General features: G+C 38.5%; 1 protein-coding gene and 1 non-coding gene across 2 annotated transcripts in view; one reads left to right on the top strand and one right to left on the bottom strand.

Annotated features, from left to right (window-relative positions):
- SLC2A13 (solute carrier family 2 member 13) overlaps window positions 1–16768 on the bottom strand; it is a 282694-nt gene that overhangs the window by 196794 nt on the left and 69132 nt on the right. The gene's annotated exons all lie outside the window — the stretch shown is intronic.
- Window positions 11111–11293, top strand: LOC118995227 (U2 spliceosomal RNA). Its single transcript, XR_005068231.1, has one exon. It is a non-coding gene; the product is annotated as a U2 spliceosomal RNA (small nuclear RNA).

Genomic DNA, 16768 nt, shown 5'->3' with positions numbered 1-16768 from the left:
AAATGATCTTCTCTCAAAGGAAATTCTGCATAGCTAACTGTATTAAACAACAGACTGAGTAGGAAATAGCTAACATCAATTTTAAAAGAGAAACCCTCTCTACCCAAATCTATTTTGCTTATTATAGAAGTAATCTGTAGTTATCCCAAAAGAAATTAGTGGAAATTTTATAGCTGACTAAGGTTTTCTCTTCTTTTCCCCTCCACTTTTTCCACCTCACACCCATCAGGACGACTAACAGCAAATACCAAGTGCTGGCGAGGACGTGGAGAATGTGGACTCCTGTGCACTGCTGGTGGTGATGTAAAACAGAACAGCCACTATGGAAAACTCCATGGAAATCCATCAGAAAAATTAAAGAGAATTATCACATGACCCAGATGAGCCCGATCTAATTAGCAAACAGAAGCACATCATGTCTGTTCATTTACTTTTTTTTTTTTTTCACTAAACGTGACTAGCATAAGAATTTCTTGAACTACTGAACCGCTCTGATTGCACCACGTGCCTGGGAAGCGGGCAACATGCAGGTACACAGGTGCATGCTGGGAGCAGTCTTTTGTTCATTTTGTTGTTAGAAACAGAGAGGAGGGAATTCCCAGTAATTTTCTTTAAAATTTTTTTTTCAAATTTCCATAGTAAGTATATATTGCTTTCAAAATATAAAAATTGTAAACTTGGGCCTTACCTATGGTAGAAAGTGAGTAAATAATTCAGAAATCAATGAAATTGAAAGTATAAATGTCCTAAAAGCTTGAGGAACTCTTGTAATTATTTGGAAAAAATGGAGTAGCATACAAAATTAACTCTGTCTACCACAAAATTATTTTATCTACAATTACGCCTGATTGAAAGTTTTTTAAAGGTCTTTAAAATGTGTCATTCCTCTAGAAACTAGGCACACATGATCTTTAAATGATGGTGAAAAAGAACAGCTTTATATAGCATGTTGAAGAGTGTATATGGTTCTAATGAGATCAGCTTTGCTTTGAATTTTTGGCTCGACTACTTTCTAACAGGGTGAGCTCTGGGAATGTTACTTAGCTTCTCTATCAATTTTCACTGCGATGAAATGAAAACACTATTGTCAAGTTCCTAGGCTCACTGTAAGAATTAAAGGAAAACGGGCATGAAACTTCACATTAAATGTGAGTGGTGGTATAATTCTTCAAATAAAAAACAACCATCCGAATTAGGAAGATCCAGGGCAATCAACCCTAAAGTTTTCTACCACACAAATGTGCTTTCTCTATGTTACGTCTATAATGCACAACAGGTTTTAAGGGAAAATCTAGATTTTATATCTCAGCATTTTTCACTTCTGAGGTGATTGAATACCATCCAAAGGTCCAAACTGTTAAACCAATGTAGGTATAGTTCTGCTAGAATTACTTGAAACATTTCAAGAAAATATTTTAATTAAAAACTTTTAAAATTTGAGACTGAGCAAAGTAACACATCTTCTAAAATCATTCCTTACAAGATAACATATTCTATTACCTGAAACTTTGTAATAAAAAATAGAAGAGAGGGGCCATGAGAATTTTACTAAGGCATCAGAAACAGGGTTCGCTGTAAAAGAAACGCCAGGATAAAGAAACATTACATGTTAAGAGCATGGGGAAACAAAGTGACTAATCCATCATATCATCTAGTTACACCTATGATACTCCAATTCCTAAAATGTTATGATTTTATGACTTTTGTCCACTATACTATGCAATTTAGAAAGGCTCTACCACTAAAACAAACGAACCAAGCCAATGCTATGATGCGGATGGTCCACCGTTCTCCCTCTAGTGACCTCGCCCGGAGAAAACCATGGACAAGTGCTCAAGAAAACATCTTTCATTACAGTACTGACACGTAACAACTTACTGTCCATTAACCGAGGAACAAACAAATTGAATCTGGCATATCCACACCTGAAATACCACACAGCAGCTAAAAGGAATGAATTAAATTTATGGAAGAGCTGACTCAAATTGATGCAACTTAACCGCACAAAGCAAACAAGTAACTAAACAATACACCAGTAGTTTTACGTAGTATAACACTGCAACTATGAAAAAAACCTATGTGTGTGAGTGTGTGTGTGTGTGTGTCTGGAAGGACTCCAAGTCCATTCAGATGGGCAAAGAGAAATTTAGTTTTATCTGTAATGTTCTAACATTTAAAGGGAAGCTGTATTTATATACTACTTGTTAAATTAAACTATTGGGTTGGCCAAAAAGTTTGTGTGGCTTTTTCCATAAGATGGCTGTAGTAGCTCTTAACTGTCTTTAATTTCACTTGAAACAATTTTATTAGATTATATCATGAGAGCTGCCATTTCAAGCATGCATTTTTAAAAAACATATCAAAACCGGTGAATTTTTATGTAGCCATTTTAATACTGAAGATAGAAGAAAACATGCAATATTTTGGCATAGTATTCTTTATTATTTCAAGAAAGATAAAAATGCAACTGAAACGCAAAAATAAAAAGACCTGTGCAGTATACAGAGAAGGTGCAGTGACTGACTGAATGTGTCCAAAGTGGTTTGCGAAGTTTCGTGCTGGAGATTTCCCATTGGACGACGCTCCACGGTCGGGTAGACCAGATTTAGTAGATAGCGATCAAACTGGGACATTAGTTGAGAACAACCAACATCATACCATGCGGGAGATAGCCGGCATATGCAAAATATCCACATCAATACAGTTACCGGTGAAAATGAAAAATGCATCTTTTATCTTACAGAAAACACTAAATGGGCTTTTTAGACAATACCTTAAAAAAGAGCTTAAAGTATTTGATCATAAATGTAAAATTCTTTTCTTTTATAGCCAAATGAGATGTTTACGTCTATAAATTGCTGGACAAAATAATGACAACTGATGTAAAATAAAACATTTTAACGTCTTTTAAAATGTTAGCAAAAAGTAAGTGCAAGCATTTGATTTACATTAAAAAGGAACCCATGTTTTCAAATCCGATTCAGAGACATGAATCCTAACAAGATAATAACAAGTTAAAAGTCAACATGAAAATCACACAGACTGACAAATGTCTCTTACCTCAATTCAAACAGTATTTTTTAAAAAATATTTTATTTATTTATCTTTAGAGAGGAAGGGAAAGAGAGAAGGAGAGAAACATCAATGTGTGGTTGCCTCTCATGTGTCCCCCACTGGGAACTGGCCTGCAACCCAGGCATGTGCCCTGACTGGGAATCGAACTGCAATCGTGTGGTTTGCAGGCCCGCGCTCAATCCATTGAGCTACACCAGCCAGGGTCAAACAGTATTTTGAAATTAAGTAATCTGACTACACTTCTGATATTTATTTATACCTGTTCAAGTCTGAAAGAATGTCACACATGACCTCTAGTTTCTACAGCCACATGGGAAATCCAAGGAAGAAAATATACAAACTAAAAAGGAAGCAAACAGCTCCCAAGCACTTCAGTCCTGCATCTGGCAAGAGACAGACCTTCTGTTGATGTATGTGGAGTCAAACACTAAAGGAATACCTTCTTAAGACGTAAGGTGGTGTTAAGTCAGAAAAGCCACTCACAGATATCGCTGAGCTCAGAGCTGTTTGCCTCTAGAAGTGACAAAAGCAAAACATCTAATTATATTCCTTTTCTTTGTCTCTCACCAGAGAATACAGGTGAAGCCCTGCTGCCTGACACATTGGTTATTAGCAAAGTCACATAAAGTTACCTTCCTAAATCAAATAATTTATATCATTCTAAAATATATAAATGTCATTCATTCTGCAATATTGTAATGGAAGATGAGGCCTTTCTCTGAGCACAAATCAGCTGGCTAAAGTATTGTTTTTCTTCCAAAAACCACAGATGTAATTGTCTTCAATCTCCATAAAGAACAGTGAAAACTTAAAACAGTTATGCTAATTCAACAGAGAATCTGTCTGATTTTAACGATTCTCTCCTAAATCTTTTACATTCATTTTGCCTACAGTTAATTTAAGAGCAATCTTCTTTAGTGACACCTTTATTGCATCTCTCCAAAGCACTCAGAATTTCATGGAAATCTCTCTCCGTGTTATTACTTTTCTTTCCCCAAATTCCTACAATAGATTACATTACATAATAACAGCAGCCAGTGCAATGCCATAAAAACAGACTCAGGAAGACATCTGAACAACTTGGTAAACCAACAGCCCAACAGGTGACAGCAGAACACGAGGTCATCCTGAAAGTCATCCAGCCCCTGTGAGCATGGCATGATTTACAGAAGGTTCTACAAGGGTCGGGTGCCCCGTCGATAACGGGGTAAATGTGAGAAACGGAAGTGCCTTAGGAGGGCACCTCTGTGCTGCGCCTCATGCAAATGTCAGATTACGTTTAGTAATCAGCAGACTTGTTCTTCAGTCTGCATACAGTAAGGAATTTGCACCCACTGGTTTCACCAACCCCCAAAAACTTCCCTGTGCCAGGACCAGGTGTAGGGAGACAAATAATGAGTTATGCAGAGGTTCTCAGCCTCGGCAGTGTTGAAATTTAAGGCCAAAAAAAGTGAGGGCCATCCTGAACGTTTGTAGGGTTAAATATCCCTCTACCCACTAGATGCCAGTCTCACCTTCCCCAGAGCTGGGACAACTGTTAACTGTGTCCAGACATGCTAAATGGCCACTAGGGGGCAAAATCGCTCCTGGTTGCGAACCACAAAGCTAGGGTGGACCAGGAACTTGCCATATCTAGAACACTTTGTTAGGACTCAGAATTTCCACTTTTGGCATCAGATATCTTTGTGGCCTTGTATGAATTTCAGAGAGGTAAACTGTTAACAGCCAGATGGCTACATAACTCACAGGGTGAAAGGCAAAATGAAAATGTGGGACCCTTATTCAAACACCATCAAGAATTTCTTTTTTAAAAAAATATATTTTATTGCTTATACCATTAGAGTTGTTCTATTCTCCCCTTCATTCCCCTCCACCCTGCACACCCCTCCCCCACCATTCCCCCCTTTAGTTTATGACCACGTGTCTCAAGTTCTTTAGATTCTATAGTTCACTTACTATTCTTGCCCTCCCCCCTATCTATTTTTTACCTACCATCTATGCTACTTATTTTCTGTACCTTCTCCCCGCTTCTCCTCCTCCCACTCTCCTGTTGCTAACCCTCCATGTGTTCTTCATTTCTATGGTTCCACTCCACCATCAAGAATTTCAACACAGCAGAGCATTAAACACAGCACAGGATCCTTTTAAGTTCAGGACCCTGAGGAACTACAGAGGGTGCACACCCAGGAAGTCAGCCCTGCCAAGGGCACCTGGTCAAGGGCAGGGCAGGAGTCACAACCTGGGCTTCCCGTGCTCTTTCCAGTAAACTCAGACTCACATTAATACCAATTACATCTCAGTGAGTCAAAAGGTTTTAATATTTCAGGTCTGTAATTTGTTTTTTCCCCCAGGACTCTACTTTGTCTTTCTCACACTTATTCACTAATATTCTCTATATTTAGCAAAAATATTCTCTTTACTTAGCAAAAATAGTAAATTAACTTCTCACCTCATTTTTTTTAGAAACCATGTTTTTCAACACAAACCTACTAAATTAGATTGACATTTCAAATTATAGGTCCATGAAATCACTCATTTTACTGGAAACAAAAAAAAAGAGTTTATTACAGTTTATTAATAGTGTCTGTCTCCTGTCTTTGAATGCTAGAGAAGATAGCAATGATGTTCTTTTGCCATTTGGGAACAGCTCCTCTTTTCTCAAAACTTATCTTTGGCAATGAATTAATTCTTTAAATTATCCTTGCATTTGGCAAGTGTTTTGACTCCATCTGTGGAAATCAGCATTGTTTCTGATACAATCAAGGAAGATATAACCACTTCCTATAAAACGTGAAAATATGTGTTGCTTAAGGATGTGAGGTTTGTGTCTATTGCCTGTGAGTGACCACTATGAACCTAAACATCTAGCTTTAATATCATTAGGACACAACTGGACACCGCCTTGTATTTCTTTGCCTTTGTCTTCTTTTAAAACATCATTCCCAATGTAAACAAGCAAGTGATGGTATCTACGCCACAGATAAGGTTGCTTCCAAAACCTAAGTGTATCATTAGTTGGTTAGTACTTTGGCTCAGTAATGTTCAAAACAAAAAAATGGAAAGCTTCCCAACAAGCGCTTGGAGTCCAATTTTACCACCGAACAACAAAGAAGGGCCACAGGAAGTCACACACCAGCAGAGACTGCGAGCCTCTGAAACGGAGACCGAATGACAATGCTGTGAGGGTCACTCCCTGGAGAACATCTGACAGGTGTCACTTCCAATACTTTGCTTTTCTGTTTCTAAGTTCAAAGGCGTTGTTTAGAAAAATCCCCTCTAAAGATATTTCTATGATCCTCTGGACATAAGGAGAAGAAACTAACAAAAATGCAGTGGCAGTTACAATAAAAAATGGTTTTCAATTTTGTATAATCAAAAGATATATACAAAGGATAGCTTCTAAGAAACCATTTGCAAAGAGGTCCAAATCACCAAGTGCTGTTACTACAGAATAGGGGGAGGGGGAGGAGCAAAATGAACTGTTCACTACAGAGGATGGTCTAAAATTTACAGTCGACTGGGAAAGAGAAGAATTAATGGTCTTTAAGAACAGAGAATCTTGTTTACCACCCTCTTCCCCACGCCTAGAATGTTGTAGGCAATCAAGAGATATTTACTGAGTGAATGAAATAGGTTATCATCTCTGATGAGAGGGGAAAAAACAGGTGTTTTTCATGAAATATAGCAGAATAAATTGGCACAGAGTGGATTAAAATATGACCTCTCATTCCTTATATAAAGCCTATTTTAAAAATGCAAAAGGTGCCCTGGCTGGTGTGGCTGGGTTGGTTGGAGTGTTGTTACTAACAGTGAGTGACCCAAAGGTTGCAGGTTTGATCCCTGGTCCAGACAGGCTCAGATTCCCTATTCGGATGCATTCAGGAAGCAACCAATCGATGTTTCTCTCTCCCACTCCCTCACACTGTAAAAGCAATGAAAACACGTCCTTGAGTGAGGATAAAAAAATTTTTTTAGATGCAAAAGGTGCACAAGTTAATTACTTTTAGCACACACGTGGTTACTTGTTGGTATGCTAAATCTCAATAGTAATGGTTCTTTTAGAGTTTATACCCTGCCAGGCACTGTTCTTGCAACTTTACACATTAAATCATGCAATCTTCAAAGGGATTTTTTGAGACAGTGGAAACCGTAGCACAGAGAGGTCTGTTTCTAGATAGGTCTGCCTGTTTACTACGCCACACATACAAAAAGAGAACTACAGGAACAAAAAACCTGTATCACAGAAAACACTGCCTTCCTATTTTACTCATAATAAGAATGCCACAATTACACAAATCTAGGAACTACACTCTTTTTTTATTGCCAATAAAATTTAAGGTTATCCTTTGCCGAAGTTTATAGCAATTAAAGATTGATGGTTTGTTTTTCAAAATAGGGGAGGAGCTGAAGATCTTTTTGCTTGTTTTTTTATTACAGTCTATGACTTCCTTTGATGCTTTTAACATATCTTTTAAACAGTCCTTCCTATACCCTCCCAAAATGAATTACAGCAAGAATTTGAGCATTTTATCCTCAGCTCTGATTCCCAGAGGCTATTCTTCATTGCAGCTTATTCTCTGAAAGGGAACACTGTAAACAAATACCGAAGCAACCCCAGAACCCTCTGGTACTTTCCAAGACGTACATCACCTGAGACCAGCAGGGCCTCCTGGTTGGTCTCTGCTTGGTCTCAGACCTACAGTCTTAGCGGATTGCTTAACCTTCTATGTGCAGAATGCTTAACGAGAGAGAGTACTATATGGGAATATGACATTTAAAGAAAATATCTTCATTTTTTAGGCTTTAACTACCAAATTAAGAAAACCAGTATGGATTTTCCTAAAATAGTTACAGTGGTAGCTGCACCTTCCAAATATTTCTCTCTTCTTAATAATTACTACGTAACTACTTAGAGCCACCATCAGTCCCCACAGATGTTAAAGCAGACAGCTCTTTAGACATAAAACAGTGAATTTATTAGGAAACATCTATGGTCAAAACTGGTAGAAACCACTGCAAAGAATGAGTCTTAACAGACTGATCAGAAGAGAAAGCTGCTAATTCAACAATAAATAATTTCCAATAGTTGCCAGGAATTTTTATATCTCACTACTATCTTCTGAGTTAGTATTATCTTCACGCCGGAGATAAGAAAATTGGGTTCAGAGATGTTAACTAACTTATGGAAAGTCACACAGCATCACAGCCAGGCCTCAAACCCACTCAAGCTTGTCTTTTTGCAAAACTGATCCCATATTATATAAGACTCATTATCCTAAACCTATAAAAGCCATAATAGTTTGTATAAAGCATGTATTTGTCCAGTTTACCCAGCACCCTTTATGGAAGAGGTTGTCTTTTCCCCCCACTGTGGATTCTTATCTCCTCTGTCATAGATTAATTGACAATACAGGTGTGGGTTTATTTCTGGGCTGTCTATTCTGTTCCACTCACCTATGAGTCTGTTTTTATACCAGCTCCACATTGTTCTGATTACCAAAGCCTCCTAGTATATTTTGAAATCAGCATGTGATACCCCTTTGTTCTTTTTAAAACATTTTATTGTCTTCTCTGGTTCCATATACATTTTAGGATTATTTGTCCGAGTACTGTGAAAAATGCCCCTGGTGTTCGGAGAGGAATCCCAGTGAACCTGTGGACTGGTTAAGTAGTATGAACGGTGTAGCTACATTAACCCAAAGCTTGAGCACAATAGATCCTTCCATTTACTCGTGTCTTCAATGTCTTCATCAACATCATGCAATTTCCAGAGTACAGGTCTTTCACCTCCTTGGTTAAATTTAGTCCTAGGTTTTTTATGCTTTGTGATGCAATTATAAATGAAATTTATAAAAGTTTCTCTGGTAGTTCAATCTTTTGTGTTAATAGGAACACAAAAGATTGCTGTGTGTTAATTTTGTATCCTGCAACATTAGTGAATTAACTTAGTTGTAATAGTTTTCTTTTTTTTTTGGTGGAAACTTTAGGGTTTTCTATATATACAGTAAATCATGTTATCTGCAAATATTGACAGTTTTACTTCTTCCTTTCCAATTTGGATGCCTATTATTTTTCCTTTTAACATCTGATTGCTGTGGCTAATACTTCCAATACTATGTTGATTAAAAGCAGTATGAGTGGCTATACTTGTTCCTGATCTGAAAGAAAAAGTTGTCAGATTTTCACCATTGAGTATGAACTGTGGGTATGCATCATATTGACTGACTGGCAGACAGTAAACCACCCCTGCATTCCTGGAATAAATCCAACGTGATAATGGTGTATGAACCATTTAATGTATTGTTAAATTTGGTTCATTACTATTTAGTTGATTTTATATTTATGTTCATCAGGGATATTACCCTATAATTCTCTTTTTTTTTTCTTTTTTGGTAGTGTTTTAGAATCAGGGAAATACTGGTCTTGGAGAATAAGCCTGGAAATATCCCTTCCTTGCCAATTTTTGGAATATTTTTAAAAGTATAGGTATCAGTTCTTTAAATGTTTAGTAGAATTAACCTATGAAACTGTCTGGTTCTGAACTTTTGTTTGTTAGGAGTTTTTGATTATTGATTCCACTTTGTTACTACTAATCAATCTTTTCACATTTTCTGTTTTTTCCCAGTCAGTCTTAGAAGGATGCATGTTTCCAGAAATTTATCCATTTCTTCCAGGTTGTCCAATTTGTTGGCACGTAATTGTTCATAGTATTCTCTTAGGATCCCTTTATTTGTGTTGTCAGTTGTAAATTCTATTTCATTTCTGATTTTATTTATTTGTATTCTCTTTTTTTTCTCTTGATGAGTCTGGGTAAAGACACCAATTTTGTTTACCTCTTCAAAGAACCACCTCTTAGTATCACTGTCCTTCTCTATTGCTGCTGGGTTTGTAAGTGTCCATCTCATTTATTTCTGCTCTGACCTTTACTGTGTCCTTCCATCTACTAACACTGGGCTTTTGTTTGTTGTTCTTAGGTGTAAGGTTAGATTGTTGGAGATTTTTCTTGTTTCGTGAGGTATCGCGTATCCCTATAGACTTTTCTCTTAGAACTAGCTTTGCTGTATCCCACAAATTTTGGAACACTGTGTTCCCGTTCTCCTTTGTCTCAAGTAATTCTGTTACTTTTGTTGACTCACTGGTTGTTTACTAGCATGTTGTTTAGCCTCTATGTATTCGTGAGTTTTTCCCCAGTTTCCTTCTTGTGTATGATTTCTAGTTTCATATTGTTGTGGTCGGTAAAGATGTTTGATGTGATTTCACTCTTCCTAAATTTACTGAGACTTGTTCTGTGGCATAACATGTGACCTATGTTTGATAGAATGGTTTCATGTGCACTTGAAAAGAATGTGTATTAGGGTTTTTTTAAATGGAATGTCCTGTATATATCTATTAAGTCCATCTGTTTTAATGTGTTCTCTAAGGCCAAAGTTTCCATGTTGACTTTCTGCCCGGATAACGTATCCACTGATGTGAGTCAATGTCAAAGTCCCTTGTTATCATTGTATTCCTGTCATTGTCTTCCTTTATGTCTGTTAATATTTGCTTTAAGTGTTAAGATATTTCTATGTTGGCAGCATATATGTTTACAAGTGTTATATTCTTTTGTTGAATTGACCCCTTTACCATTATATAATGGCTTTCTTTGTCTCTCAATAATACAGTCTTAGCTTCAAAGTCTATTTTGTCTGACATAAGTACAACTGGTGTGTGTAAGTGGTCCCATGCAGTTCCGATCCGTTTTTCGAGGGTCAGCTGTATTTTTGATCTGCAGATGGGAATCTGCATACACAGAGAGATGATTTAGTTATAATCCAATTTTTGATCATGCGGCAGGTCAGTGCCCCTAATGCCTGTGTTGTTCAACCATCAAATGCATGCATGTAAACACCCCGGCTTTCTTTTGGTTTTCCTGTCCATGCAGCGTTTCTGCCCATACTTTCATTTTCATCCTGTGTTCAACTTATATGTGAAGTGAGTCTCTTGCAGGCATCATATAAATGGGTCTCTCTCTCTTTTTTTTTAATACATTCAGCCCATCGCTTCTCTGCCTATTGGCTAAGATCAAGTGTAGTATCTGTTTTTATCAGTTTAATACATTCAACCACTGTACGTCTTCTGATTAAAGAACTTAATCCATTTATATTGAAAGTAATTACAGGTAAATATGTTCTTACTGCCATTTTGTTCATTGTCTTCTGACAGTTTTACAGTTCCTTCCTGGTCCGTTTTTCTTCCGCTTTGTTTTGTTTTCTAGTGGTTGACGGGCTCCTACAGTGTTATGCCCAGGCTCTTCTATCCTTATGGTTTGTGTATCTACTATAGGTTTTTATTTTGTGGTTACCATGGGGCTCACACCTAACAGCCATGGCTATGAAATTATATGTGAATCTCCTAAAGCTCACCTGTCACAGCAGAATATCCTACCATGCCTTGAAGTATGCATACCCATGACAAGGGCCTACTCTGAGTTGTCATCTATTCCCCACAGCAAAGGTTAATTCATTCACTAGTGGTATTTTCCAGGTTTCAGCATAGCAAGTGTCTCTTTTAGAATTAATTCTAAAATAATAATAAACCACTGAATATTTATAACTTTTATATTTGGAATTTCATTGTATTCCTCAATGTTTAACTTGTTTGGAACCAACATGTCAGAACCGGGAGTAAATACTAATAACTCCTACTACACAAAGGAACTTCCAAACAGTCTTGGCAAAATCCACAGTGAGATTCTAAATCTATTCATCTGCCCTTTGAAACAGGGTCACCCAAAAACAATCATTGTGCACTGAATTACATCTCCTCCTCACCAACCACGCAAGGTTCCCCCAGGCTCCATGATAACTGAGTCACACACAGGGAAGCCTTCTCAAGCTGTAAGAACTCCATTTCCTCCTCTAAATGTTAGGGGTCAAAGATGAGACATCGCTTCCACTCCTCCACCACGAATCGAAAGTCCATTAGAGAACCCTGTTTTAAGGACCCTGCTGACATAAGGCAGCACCTGTATCTGGTGATGGAGATGCAAAAAAGTGGGAAAGGGGCACGAAAATCAAATGCTGGTTGCCACAGAGATGAATTAAGAAGTGGTCTGGGGTGCAGAGGAGGAGAAAGGTACCCACCCCTGCCCAGAACGCCCTTGTTTACCTGCTCTATAAAACCCAGTTTTCTTCCCTCTTCTTTGGGAAGTTCCTCCTTAATGACCCTTCTCCCAAATGCAACAACCTGAATAAAATAATCTTAACCGTCCTGTGCACTTTGCCCTCCACACAGGGTCTCATCGTGCCTGGACTGCAACCTAAGGAAAGGGAGTGAACACTTCTGCTCCCAGGGGAACAGGGGGATCGAGCTGTTGTGACGGCACGGGCAGCCGCAGCTTCAGATGATGAGACCCGGCTCTCATCACTCATCCCTATTGCCTCACTGGCTCGAAAGCGACACAGTGTGCCATGATGGACCTGTTGGACTGTGCCGAGTGTAGGACTCTGGCCCAGGCTTTAATAAAGCAACAGGCTCTGTCCAGTAGTCTCAGAGAAGCTTATTGCTTCCCTCACCCAGAGGCTTCCCTGCAACACTGCCTTAGGTTCTTCTGGAACGACACCCCACATGCACACCTGCATACACGCAACTCCACCACTCGCACAGAAAACCAAAGGAAACACATGCTCTGGTAAATACCACATTGAAGAGGCTTCAATGTAAGTATTTTTTTTAAATAAGCAGCATCCCAAATTAGTCCTAAAGTAAACACCAAGGCAACTGATAAAGCAGACATATTTAATGACTGACTGAAGAAGGAATTGGGCCAAATTTGGTAGGCACCCTACTTTTAATATTAAAAGCTAACTTGCACAGAAATAGAAGCACAAAGCCACATTTATTCCTGTATACTTATCACTGCTTCTGCACTACACGGGCAGAGTTGAGGTGCTGCAATGGAAATCACGTGGCCACCAAGCCAAGCATCTACTATTTATAGAAGTTCGCCAAATTTTGAAATAAAACTTCAAAACTAATGTTTTTCTACTGACAAAGAAAACAGCCCAAGCCTATTACATGAAAAGCAAAATTAAAATGCCCCTATTACTACCTTCTCATTAGTTCTTTCTTACAGGTGAAACACGATTTTGTCTTATTCATACACTTTCTATTCTTGTGCAACACAATAAAAATGATACCACCATCTACTCAACTACAGTAGGAAGAAATGCTGAACGTTTTATTTCAGTGTTTTCAAAAATAAAGTTCTTAAAGTAAATAGAACAATAAATTACATTAAATTTCCTAATGAAGCATAGTCTCAAAGGCCTTCCCACAGAAACACCCTAATACATTACTACTTCTCAAATTTAATATATTCCTTTTGGATGTATTTTGGATGGACGATTATTTTCAGAATTCACTGACTGGACTAAGTCGTGAAGCTCAGGAAGTCCTGACCCCACTCCCTCCCCCTCCCCCCTCCCCTACCCACCCCCACACACCACACCACACCCACACCCAGTCATCTCCTCTCCGTCCTGGGAGTCAGGAGGCACTCCCCCAATAAGGGCACCGCTTCCCCTCTCCCTTGGATTGATGATGGCGTCCTGGCTCTAGTGACATAGACTGGAAAGATAAAGTCAACCCAGACTTTAAGGGGATTTTCATAAGGAACTTGTTTCAGAAGAGGAGAGGGACATAATCCAGTCTTTGTGTTGGGGTGGCAACCCTGAGGGCCATGGAAAAAGTGGAGGGAGAGGGGAGACACTGGAAGGAAGGACAACGGTGGGAGATACTGCTCCCCGGGCAGAGAGGGTAAAGACCGGAGACCTAACCTGTGCAACGAAGTGAGGGTGGGGAAGAGGAAACTGGTGGAACAACACTCTCCGTGTAGAAGCAACTGAACTGAACTAGTCTGTCAACTGACTTTGAAGGTTTACTGTCTTATTTTTCTATTTTGAAGTAGTTTAGTGTCCTCTCCTTTTTAAAAAACGACTATCTTAAGGAAATCTGATGGGCCCTAATCTCCTTAAGACCAAGGACCATGCAAGGACCATCCTCATTTCTCTTGTCCAGTATCTCCATCCAACCTGAGCAGCAGAGGGCACAGGAGAGGCGGAGTGGGCCAAGTGACGCAAGGAGGAGCTTGAGAGGTGGTGGGGGTGGGGCTCGGATCCTGCCTCTTTCACTTCCTAGCTGTTTAACCTTGACTGTTCTCCATTTTCTCATTGCAATAGGAATTGTACGTCTAATTTTTAGGGTTGGTTTAAGAATCGGAGAGACAGAATACACATATGTGCACATGCGTACATAGTACAAAAGTAGACATTCAGTAAGTGGTAACCAACCGTTACCAGCATTTTCACACTAGCATTATTCAAATATGAATAATGAATGCTAAAACTTAAAAGGTCTCTCGTTTTTATAAAAAGTTGGCTTTGAATGTCTCTGCCCCCCTTTTAGGAAAGAGCAGTTATTGGGTTCAGTTCTCTAGAGAATTATCTCAAAGGTTTATTTTATTGAGAAGTGCAGTGGGAGTCATTTTCAAGGAAACATCTTGAAAAATTGAGGGAGGAAAAATCTATACTAAAAACGTGAGGCCCTTATACAAGCATATATCATTTTACTGTACTTCAGAGATGTCCTGTTATTTATATATTAAAGACAAGGCCCTCCACCAGCAAAAGAATTATGATTCATTTTACCACCATGCACATTTTATTGTGTGTAGTCTGGAAATGAACTCCCAATATCTCAGAGGTATGCCTTACACAGCAAGTTACTGTTTTAACCTAGTAAATCTAGTAATTTTCTCTCGCACATCCCCTTATTAAGGCTACTACATTTCAAGCACTATAGAAGCTGGTAAGTTAACTGAAATGTACATCTTTGATAAGTGTTCAGTAAGATACTAATTAAAAACTGCTTAGTGGTTAGACCAAAGAGTTTGGATGGCCTGAGCTACACTGAAAGAGAAAGCAGAAAATTAATGGTACTTGACCACTTCGTCTCTTAAATACAAACTGAATGTAAAATATTAAAAAAAAATTTAAGTGTGATTCATTTGATTTTTGATTCAAGATCTCCTGATATTTGTAAATAGACAAGTTTCTTCGGATAGCACATGACGTGACTGTCAATATTTTGATCCTAGGCCTCATCAATAGAACAGTCCTACAGCAGCCCATGTGCCCACGCCTTTGAGATGAAGACAGTTTTCTTCAGGATCCTCCCTAACCATCTCCAAAAACAAAGTAAGGGTTATACAGCACAGCAGTTTATTTTTCCTGGAGGGGAAAAAATCTCCAGACAATGGTTTTCTTTATAATGCAGACAATCACCTGTGCTGAGTAATGGATTTAGTGTTGAGCTGGAAATGAACTACCCTGAAGCAGCAATTTAAAAACTATATTCTTTTCTGAAATATCTCCTTTGTTATTTTTCACCCCTCCTCGTCGACTGCATTAAATACAGAGAATTACAAAGCTGCACGAACTTCATAATGTGTTGGGGGAGAAGAAAACTTGGACACAGCCACAACGCCTCCAGCAGGGATTTCTGTTTATGAGATGTGGATTTAAGCACATTTTGGCAAGAAAGCAGAAAGATGAGCCTTCAAGTATTACCTGTCAACTTACTAAGACAATCTGGATTTTCACAATAAATTAACGACAACGATGTGAAAGCCTACAGGTTAGCTGAAAAACATTCTCGAGTGTGCGAAGTGGAAAATCTTCCCTGTGATGTTCTTTCACCCCATGTAAGACGGGAGTCAATGACATTTTAAAGGAACATCCAAGAACTATTCCAATTCTGCTGAATATTTTAAAAGTTCTCTGGGGTTTAAAAAACTAGAAGGCAACCTTTCTTGAAAGCCATGGTGAGTTAAATAAAGTTTATTTTAAATAAGCCATCATACTTAAGAAAGTGAGTTTTGCCAAAGACTGAACAGAGTGGTATATTAAGATTCCTCCCGCTTAGAGCTCGTAAAGACGAGGACAGAGAATTGAAGCAGCCCCTTACTTGACGTTCTGCTTCCCTCCACTGTTTACCAAGAGGATAGGTAACAGTCGCACACTAGGACAATTTTTTTGCAATTCTGCAACACCCTCTAGAATATTAGATACGGAAAAACTTTCTTCGCCTATATTCATCTTGCTGAGAAACAATTTTTCATTATCTATTTCAAGTTTGTCCAGTAAATTACAAGTATTACTTTGGATCGGACAACACTGCACTCCCACATGAAGGAAAAACAAGCAAAACTACCAGAAATATTGGAAACAACGACTCCTTGCCTCTACGTGCAGCAGATGCCAATTACAATGAGGATCCTATACGCAATGTCATTATGCTGAAATCAGATTTGTAAAGAAACTCTTGGATGGATTTCTATCAAAACATGATAAATATCTGCCCTCTCTGACCTCTCTGCAGAATACAATTTGTTGAAATAGCCACAGGCAATATCTATGCACAGAAAAAGAAAATGACTTACGAGAAGACTTGATGGCCTAATTGCAAAATTACTGTAGGGGAAAAAAACAGATGCAGCCATCCCTTACCGTACATAACAGACATGACCCCCAAAGAGTTGGGGGCAAACCAAATCCTATTTTGAGTACTCACAGGAGGGTCCTGCATAAATTATCCTCCCTACAACACTCTGCCTTTCCGGTCTATAGACTAAACTACTGACGAAGGGAAAACT

Source organism: Sturnira hondurensis, unplaced genomic scaffold (genome assembly GCF_014824575.4).
Source record: "Sturnira hondurensis isolate 20B ecotype Veracruz unplaced genomic scaffold, ASM1482457v3 Scaffold0009935, whole genome shotgun sequence".
Lineage (NCBI taxonomy): Eukaryota > Metazoa > Chordata > Mammalia > Chiroptera > Phyllostomidae > Sturnira > Sturnira hondurensis.
Note: the sequence above shows the minus strand (reverse complement) of the source record. Positions and strands in the feature narration are given on the sequence as shown.